Below are 7,684 nucleotides of genomic sequence, written 5' to 3' on the forward strand. Positions count from 1 at the left end.
AACTGAATGTTTAGCCATGTTTCACTTTTTGGGTTGATGAAACCTGAATGTTTATTGTGCGCCACACATACACACTATCTTAACTAGATTGAGAAAATAGAAAAACTTAACCTTTAAACCTGTAGGATCCACCATTTTAGACTGTAATAAAAAGAATTCCACTGCATACTTCTTGTTGCAAAGTCTATGCCAGTTCATACTACGTTTATTATCTTAAACCCCATTACTTTGGGCTGAGAAAAGATTATTAGAGGACAGTCCAGCATGTTTTTTTTGCTACCGAGTAGTATCAATTAAAAACAATCAAACAGTGTTATTGTAAATTATGCACAGAAGATATATTTGGTGGGCATTCTTCCATTAAAACTGGCTCGGAGGACTGTTCCGCAACATGGTCTTAAAGGATTCAGTCTCCAACTGAATTCATTTTCACCGCCGGGGAGAGGGTGTACATATACATCAAGAGCGCAGGACAGAGAAAATATTCGTAACTTGTAACTTTGTATATAGGCCTAGATTGCCATTGAGGGGTTCAGGTGGAATGTATCAACCATGAAAGCCTCATGGTTTATTAACGTCATCTGAATGCCTGTTGCTATGAGCAGAAGGCCTGCTAGGGAGAGAATGAGGATTAGCAAAATCTTGTCATCTGTTTCTTAATTACTAGTGAGAGCTAAGCTAATTCAAAAAAAAAAAAAATCACAGAAAGGGAAGTAATTCAATCATTGGGGCAAGACAGAACTGTAGACCAAGTGGAGTCTGAAATTGTTCCAGAAGGAAAGGAAACAAGTGATTGGTTTTCAAGGGGCCATATAATCGATATTTAAAACTATGCATACAACGTTTTAAAATTAATTGCTATCCAAAGTTAATGTTCAAATTAAAAAAGCATATTTCTTGCCTAAAATCTAGAAGGCGTCATTTCAAGTTGCACATGTTAGAGAGTTTCTAAATACAATCAAAATACATTGCAGTAAACCCACGTTATGCAGCTGACCACCAACCTTGTGCAAATTCCCTGAAAGAAAAAAGTCAACAATATAATTTCAAAGATGTTTTATTTTCAAAATACAAGAGTGTTTGAAAAGTGGTGTATTATAAAAAAAATACGAAACATATATAAAGGTCAAGGGGGGGTCATCTACTTTACCACACTAAAATTGAACTACCACAAAATGTTATTTCCTCATGAAATGTCCAGAAGAAAACTATATTAAGGCAGCAGCTCTTGGCCAGTCTAGGATTATGGCCACAGAGGCAAATCAATGTTGTGACAAAAGGAACATTATATCAAAAATAAAATAAACAATGCCTTCTGAAACCTAAATCAAATACTTTGCAAAGATATTCATTAAAAGCGTAGGCTCAGTTTTTTAGTTATCCCCGATTCTACTACCAAGACATTTCATTCATAAGAGGTCTGATACAATTTCACTATTGTGTTTTCAATGGCACTCGTACTGATGCATCTACATGCTAGGGGATGATTGTGCAGGGGCCCCAGGTGGAGTTTGGCGAGGTAGAGTATACATAGCACCTAAAAACTGATCTGCAATTCGACCAGCTTCTCTCAATCCACTCAAAAGAGCCCCATGGACAGTTGCCGGATAGTTACGAATTGTGTGTTCTCCAGCAAAAAATAAGCGAGGAACAGGCTGTGGGGCTCCAGGGACGGATGGGCCTGGAGTAATCGGCTGTGCCATCAAGTCATAGTCATTCCCTGAAGATCCAGCAGCTACATATGAATAGGATCCCCTTGCCCAAGGATCGGCACGCCAACGGGTCACCACAGTCTCTTTAGGCTGAGGAACAGCACTGCTCCCAAATATTCCTTTCAGGATTGCAAGACAGCGTCCAACAATAACATCGTCACTGATATTTTCCATTATCCCTGCTGCTTCTCCTGCTACCAATGCCAAAAGAATTGGTGCTTTATAAAGATTCCAGAAAAGGAAGAGCTCCCCCCTGCTTGCAGTGGTACTGCCAACATGGCCAAACAAATTTACAGAAGGATCCCAAAACACGCGATCAAAACACAATACTACCTTATTTAGGTTACCAAATCCCATTCTCTGTACAGCAGATGTTTTCCACTCTGGAAGAGGAGGCACAAACTGCACAGCTGGAGGTTGTTGCTTTAATACTCCTAGAGGAAGAGTACAAAGTACAGCATCACATTTGTAAATAAAAGTCTGACTAGTGGAACGAGTGTTAACAGCTAGTACTTCACAACCAGAACTTGTGTATCGAACTTGTCGAACTGCTGTATTTAACTTGATATCTAAGCCTTCTGCCAAGGCTACAGGTACACATGAATATCCATTCCGTACAGTCAGGTGACTGCCAGTAAACTCAAAATCATCATCTTGGTCCCAGTGCTTCAAAGAAAGGGTAGAGAGAGGTGTTGCATTTGCAAATTCTAAATTTGCAAAATGCCAATCAAGTATTTGTCTGTCACGTGATGACAAATAAACATCACTTGGAGGATTGGCTTCAAGCTCTTGGAGTTTCTCTTCAAGCTTTCCCTGGGCTTCTGCTAAGTCGTCATATTCCTTGCAGAGCACTGTCAAATCTCTATGTTTGCTTTTCACCAAGAACTCTGCAGTGATATCTCGCGCTGGTTTAACTTCCGAGGCCTCCTTATACTGTTGGTGAAGTTCTTTAATTTTCTCTTTTAAAGTGACCATTTTATTGAGAACTTCTTTTAACTCTTCTTGAGTTTTAACAATTTTGCTCCAGTGCTCAATCTGCTCATCTTTCACATGTTTCTCCTGCAACTGTATGACTACCTCCAGTGCCTGGCCAAGGGACACCGGTTTATTATTTAAAACATTAAAATCCAACTGATGGCTAAGGTAGGAAGTAGCTTCCAGCAAACGATTAAACTCTTGTTCAACCATCTCATCTTTTTCCTTTGGAATTTGAACAGCTTGTCCATTGGCCTCATAAAGAGGACATTTCTGCTTGATCTTTGCTAGCTCCATATTTACCTGCTTACTGATTACTGCCATTGGATTACCACCGAGGCCAGTGACTACCATAGCCCCGAGATCAGCAACATATTGGCCCTTGCGAAACGTAGCCACCCTCCCTCCCACACGGTCCCTTGATTCCAGGATTGTGACATCCATGCCGAAACTTTGCAACTGGCGGGCGGCCGCCAAACCCGAGACCCCGGCGCCTATGATGATCACCTTCCCGGTCTTTTGGGTTGGCAATGGCTTTACCCTCTTGTAGACACCAAAGTTGATGAGACCGTGTCTCTCCAGGTAATTGTGTATGCGGTGGGCCAGCACGGTGTCGCTGTTGTAGGGCGCCTCCATCTGCTGTAGGGTGGCCTCGAAGGTCAGCTGAATGCGTGGATTCTCCAGCCACAGCTGCAGCGTGCGGTTGCGGATGTATAGAAAGGCCTTCTGCGCGGTCTGAGGGGCATTCATGATGTCGGGGAAGGCAGCTGCTTCTCGGGAAGTCATGCGCTCGTGGGGCAGCCGGCTCTGCAGCGCTGCCCCCTCGGACGGTTCCTCGGGCTCACTTTCGTGCTCTTCCTCGGCCGGAGGTTGCACGGGGGGGTCCTTCTCACGCTCGGCCCTTGCATGTCGCTCCTCCTCCGAGTAATACTCGTCCTCGGACAGGTTGGCCAGGCTCTCGTCCATTTCCCGGTACTGAACCTTAGGCTTCTTGCGGCGGCTGCTGCGGCGGCCCTCCGGGGTGCCAGGGTGGCTGCCATCCATGCCGCTCCCTTCCGCGCCCCCCAGCTCCGAGGCCGGGGAGATGCGCTCCTTCTTGCGCGGTGTGCGCTCGCTCGAGGAGCTGCTGTCACCGCTGGGCGGCTGAGGGTCCTGGGGCTTTTCAACACCGCCAAGCTCGACCTTCTTTCCGGACAGCATGGTTCTGGCGGCTGTAAGCAAATGGCTGCGGAAGGCAACGTACCTCAGGGAGGGGGGGCGGTGAGGGCAGGTGAAGTCAGCCCCGGCACCGGGATCGGTACCTTCAGGACTCGCAGGGCAGGGAGAACAACGGATGCACTTCCCAGTGTCGAGCGCTTGACGTCACGGCGTTGAGTACAGAGCACGTCCCTTGCAATGCCAAAATGTACGTAATGACGCTCCTTTGTAAACACTAGACCGCGTACCTATTTTACAGAAACTGAAACCTTGTATGGTATAAAACGAGAACATTTTAAATATCCCGAACTCGAATACACAGTTTTATTAATATACCTATGCCTCCTTTACCTCTCGTGTTCACCCGCGTAGTTAGAAATCAGCCTTTATTTACATTTACTTCCTTGCTGTTACAAAACAACACTTGTTCTTTTCCGGTCAAACGAGACGTTCCTTTAAAGACAGAGACTGTTCGCCTGGGGGTAGAATATAATAAAGCAAAATCCATAGCTGCCAAGGTTTCAGAGTGCCATGTGTGACATTTTTAAAATTTCAGTCAAATTATGAGTGACATTCCAACGACTATGAGTAGCACACTTTCTCACGAGCAAAAAACATGCAATTAAGACTAGGGAAACTTCTAAATATAAGAAATTACAGACATTTGAGCAACAAGAACTTATTGAAACTGCTGCAGAGCATCAGAAATGGAAGAACACTAACCCCAGTCCTAACGGACCCCTCCCTCACCCGAACCCCCTCCCCCTGGCCTAGCCCCAGTGCCAAGAGAGCAGCGAGAGCCAGCCAGGCTGGTAAAACTGTCACGCACTGGCCCGTAGTCTGTGAAGATACACAGTTAGTCAGGGCGCCCATGATAAGGATGAGGAGACAGAGCAGCCCTGCGACAGGGCCTGCAGATTAAATCAGATCTGCAGATAAACCAGGGGCACTCAGAAGAATGATGAGACTAAAATGATTGTGTGTGACTGAAATAATTTATTAAAGATCATGTTCAGACTGTGCGTGCCGCTCCGCGGTGGCGCTGACACAAGCACTAATTATTAAACTGTGTTATGTACACTTTGTCTGCCTGGCTCGCAGCGCTTGACGTTGGTCAAAAACACTTAATTAATGAACTAGAGTTCAGACTGCTGCGGTCTCTGCGTTCAGGTCCGTCCGGCGGCCGCTGCATGAACTGGACAGGAACCCGCGACCACACAGCACACTGCATGATCATACACTCTGCACTCTTCTTCTCCCAGCAGAGTGACTCCCTGACTCGTCCCCAACCCGGCCGCACTTTGCACCCGCGATGCCTCTGATGCCCGGCGCTGGCAGCCATTAGTATCCTGTCGGTAATCAGTCACTCACTGCAGTGCTCGCGGTGTTTTATTGAATTTGCGGCAAACAGCAGCGGCAGCGCATAGAGGAGCGCCCGCGATGCCTTTGATGCCTGGCGCGGGCGGCCATGACGCGGCCGGCCCTCAACGCAGAATGGGAGGCAGTTAACATCACTGTCTGACTGCCGTATGCTCGCGCTACGTGGCCGTGCAGCTTGTCTTTTAAACTCGTCCTCTCTTCAGTGAATACCGCGGCGGGCGAGAGAGAATACGTTGGCGCCCCTGGTTAGTGCCTAGCAGTGTCAGCCAGCATCGTGCTGAGAGGGCGGCCCCGCCCGTCGTAAATAATTACAGTGTGTCAAATTTAAGCCGTGGCACGGCAGGAACTTACAGCGCCAGCCTGGAGCCAGCACCGTCGAGGATCGTTAATTTGTAGCCGCCTAGCGCTACCGCGCTCTCACTCAGCCCACAAGCGGAGAGCTGCCATTATTACAACATACATGATTATTTATGAACTAAGAGCAGCTGCTAGCACTGGCTGCTGCACATCTCTCGGACTCGGAGTGGCGCGAGCTGGCGAGTCGGCAAAATGCATGACATTGCATTTCAGTGCGGTGAACGCACTGAAATGCGTGAGTGTCACACCTGATGAGTGACACTTGGCAGGACTGAAAATCATAGTTCAAGTCGATTAACTTGAGCTAATGTGTGGAATTCATTTTTTTCGCACATTCGCCATAGGAAGGGGCTTTTATTAGGGTCACAGAAGTCCCAGATTTCCCTGGACAGTCCTGTTCTTTTTTTGAAGACTGTGCCAGTGTCCCAACACTTTTCTCAATGTTAGGCAAATGTCCCGGTTTTTGGAACAAAGGTCAGGTCATTCTGCAAAGCAGATTTGATAGTTATACCTCCATTCACAGGTGCCTCTGAAGATTAAAATGTTAAGTAATTTATCTGTTTATGGCTGCCTTTTTCCAGAAGAGACAAAGTGGAGCGGAGGGCAGGGGGAGTTCAGGGTGGAGGGATCCTGCCACTGACATATACAAACACAGTTACGTATGTGCATATATATATATATATATATATATATATATATATATATATATATATATATATATATATATATATATATATATATATCCACGAGCAAATGTCCCGAGCGGGGGGAGCACTTTACAGCTGGTGCTAGCGGCGAGGATTGGGACGACCTCGCTATAAATGCCAGAGCAAGAAATCCTTCAGAAAATGAAGACGCTGCACACCACTTCCAACTGTCAGCTTCAGTTATTTATTCAAGTTGGTTCCTTCACCTACGCGTTTCGGACATTAACTGTCCCTGGTCACGGTTAACAAACAGTTGTCCTTTGTTTGTGTTACCTATTTATACTATGACTCCACGTGGCAATTTATGATGCATTGTGGGCATAGTGGTTTTGAACTGTTACTTCGTTTCGAAGTTTATCCTTGAGCCATGGATGGTTGGAGTCCGGCATGAAATCAAATGCGAGGATGTTACTACACATCATTAATCATTCAGATGTGCATTAAGTGCATGATAAAGGGGGGTTTTGATTCACATTAGTAGCGAATCATCTGGCCCTTCATTGACACGTTAGTGTCTATGAGGTCAATCACGGCTGAGTGCCTTATTATTTAATAAATAATAAGGCACTCAATGCACTTAATGCATGCGCCTGTCCTGCACTCCTAAAGACCGGAGCTGTTGCTGCCCCCGGAGGGGCTCTAAATTGAGGGGACATTGCCTGACATCGCTGTGGGGGCTGAAAGTGCAAAGCTGCTCGCCGTTCGTCGCACGGGACTCAAGTGACCAGGAGTCCGTGTGTGCTTGCAGCTGCGAGTAGCCCCGGCCCCCCGCTCACCGGGGCTACATTACAGCTTGCCGGACCCGCTGGCGCGGGTCCCGCTGCACCTGTCCTGCACTCCTAAAGACCAGAGCTGTTGCTGCCCCCGGAGGGGCTCTAAATTGAGGGGACATTGCCTGACATCGCTGTGGAGGCTGAAAGTGCAAAGCTGCTCGCCACACACGACTCGAGTGACCAGGAGTCCGTGCGTGCCTGCAGCTGCGAGTAGCCCCGGCCCCCCGCTCACCGGGGCTACATTACAGCTTGCCGGACCCGCTGGCGCGGGTCCCGCTGCGCCTGTCCTGCACTCCTAAAGACCAGAGCTGTTGCTGCCCCCGGAGGGGCTCTAAATTGAGGGGACATTGCCTGACATCGCTGTGGGGGCTGAAAGTGCAAAGCTGCTCACCGCATGGGACTCGAGTGACCAGGAGTCCGTGCGTGCTTGCAGCTGCCCCCTCGCACACCGGAACATATAGTTATTTCCGACTGTCGGTGCGCGGGACGCACGCGGGACGTGCCGGACGAAGCCCGGACAAAGGGCGGACAGTCTGTGACAGTCCGGGACAGAACGAGGCTGGGCCACAGACCCTGGACCTCA

General features: G+C 47.7%; 1 pseudogene across 1 annotated transcript; it reads right to left on the reverse strand.

Annotated features, from left to right (window-relative positions):
- Positions 1 to 1,041: 1,041 nt before the first annotated feature.
- LOC144769195 (lysine-specific histone demethylase 1A pseudogene) lies at positions 1,042 to 4,045 on the reverse strand (annotated as a pseudogene). The gene has a single exon (XR_013598677.1). The product of XR_013598677.1 is annotated as a lysine-specific histone demethylase 1A pseudogene (transcript).
- Between the last annotated feature and the right edge of the window lie 3,639 nt (positions 4,046 to 7,684).

This window comes from Lissotriton helveticus, chromosome 7 (assembly GCF_964261635.1).
Source record: "Lissotriton helveticus chromosome 7, aLisHel1.1, whole genome shotgun sequence".
NCBI classification, from domain to species: domain Eukaryota; kingdom Metazoa; phylum Chordata; class Amphibia; order Caudata; family Salamandridae; genus Lissotriton; species Lissotriton helveticus.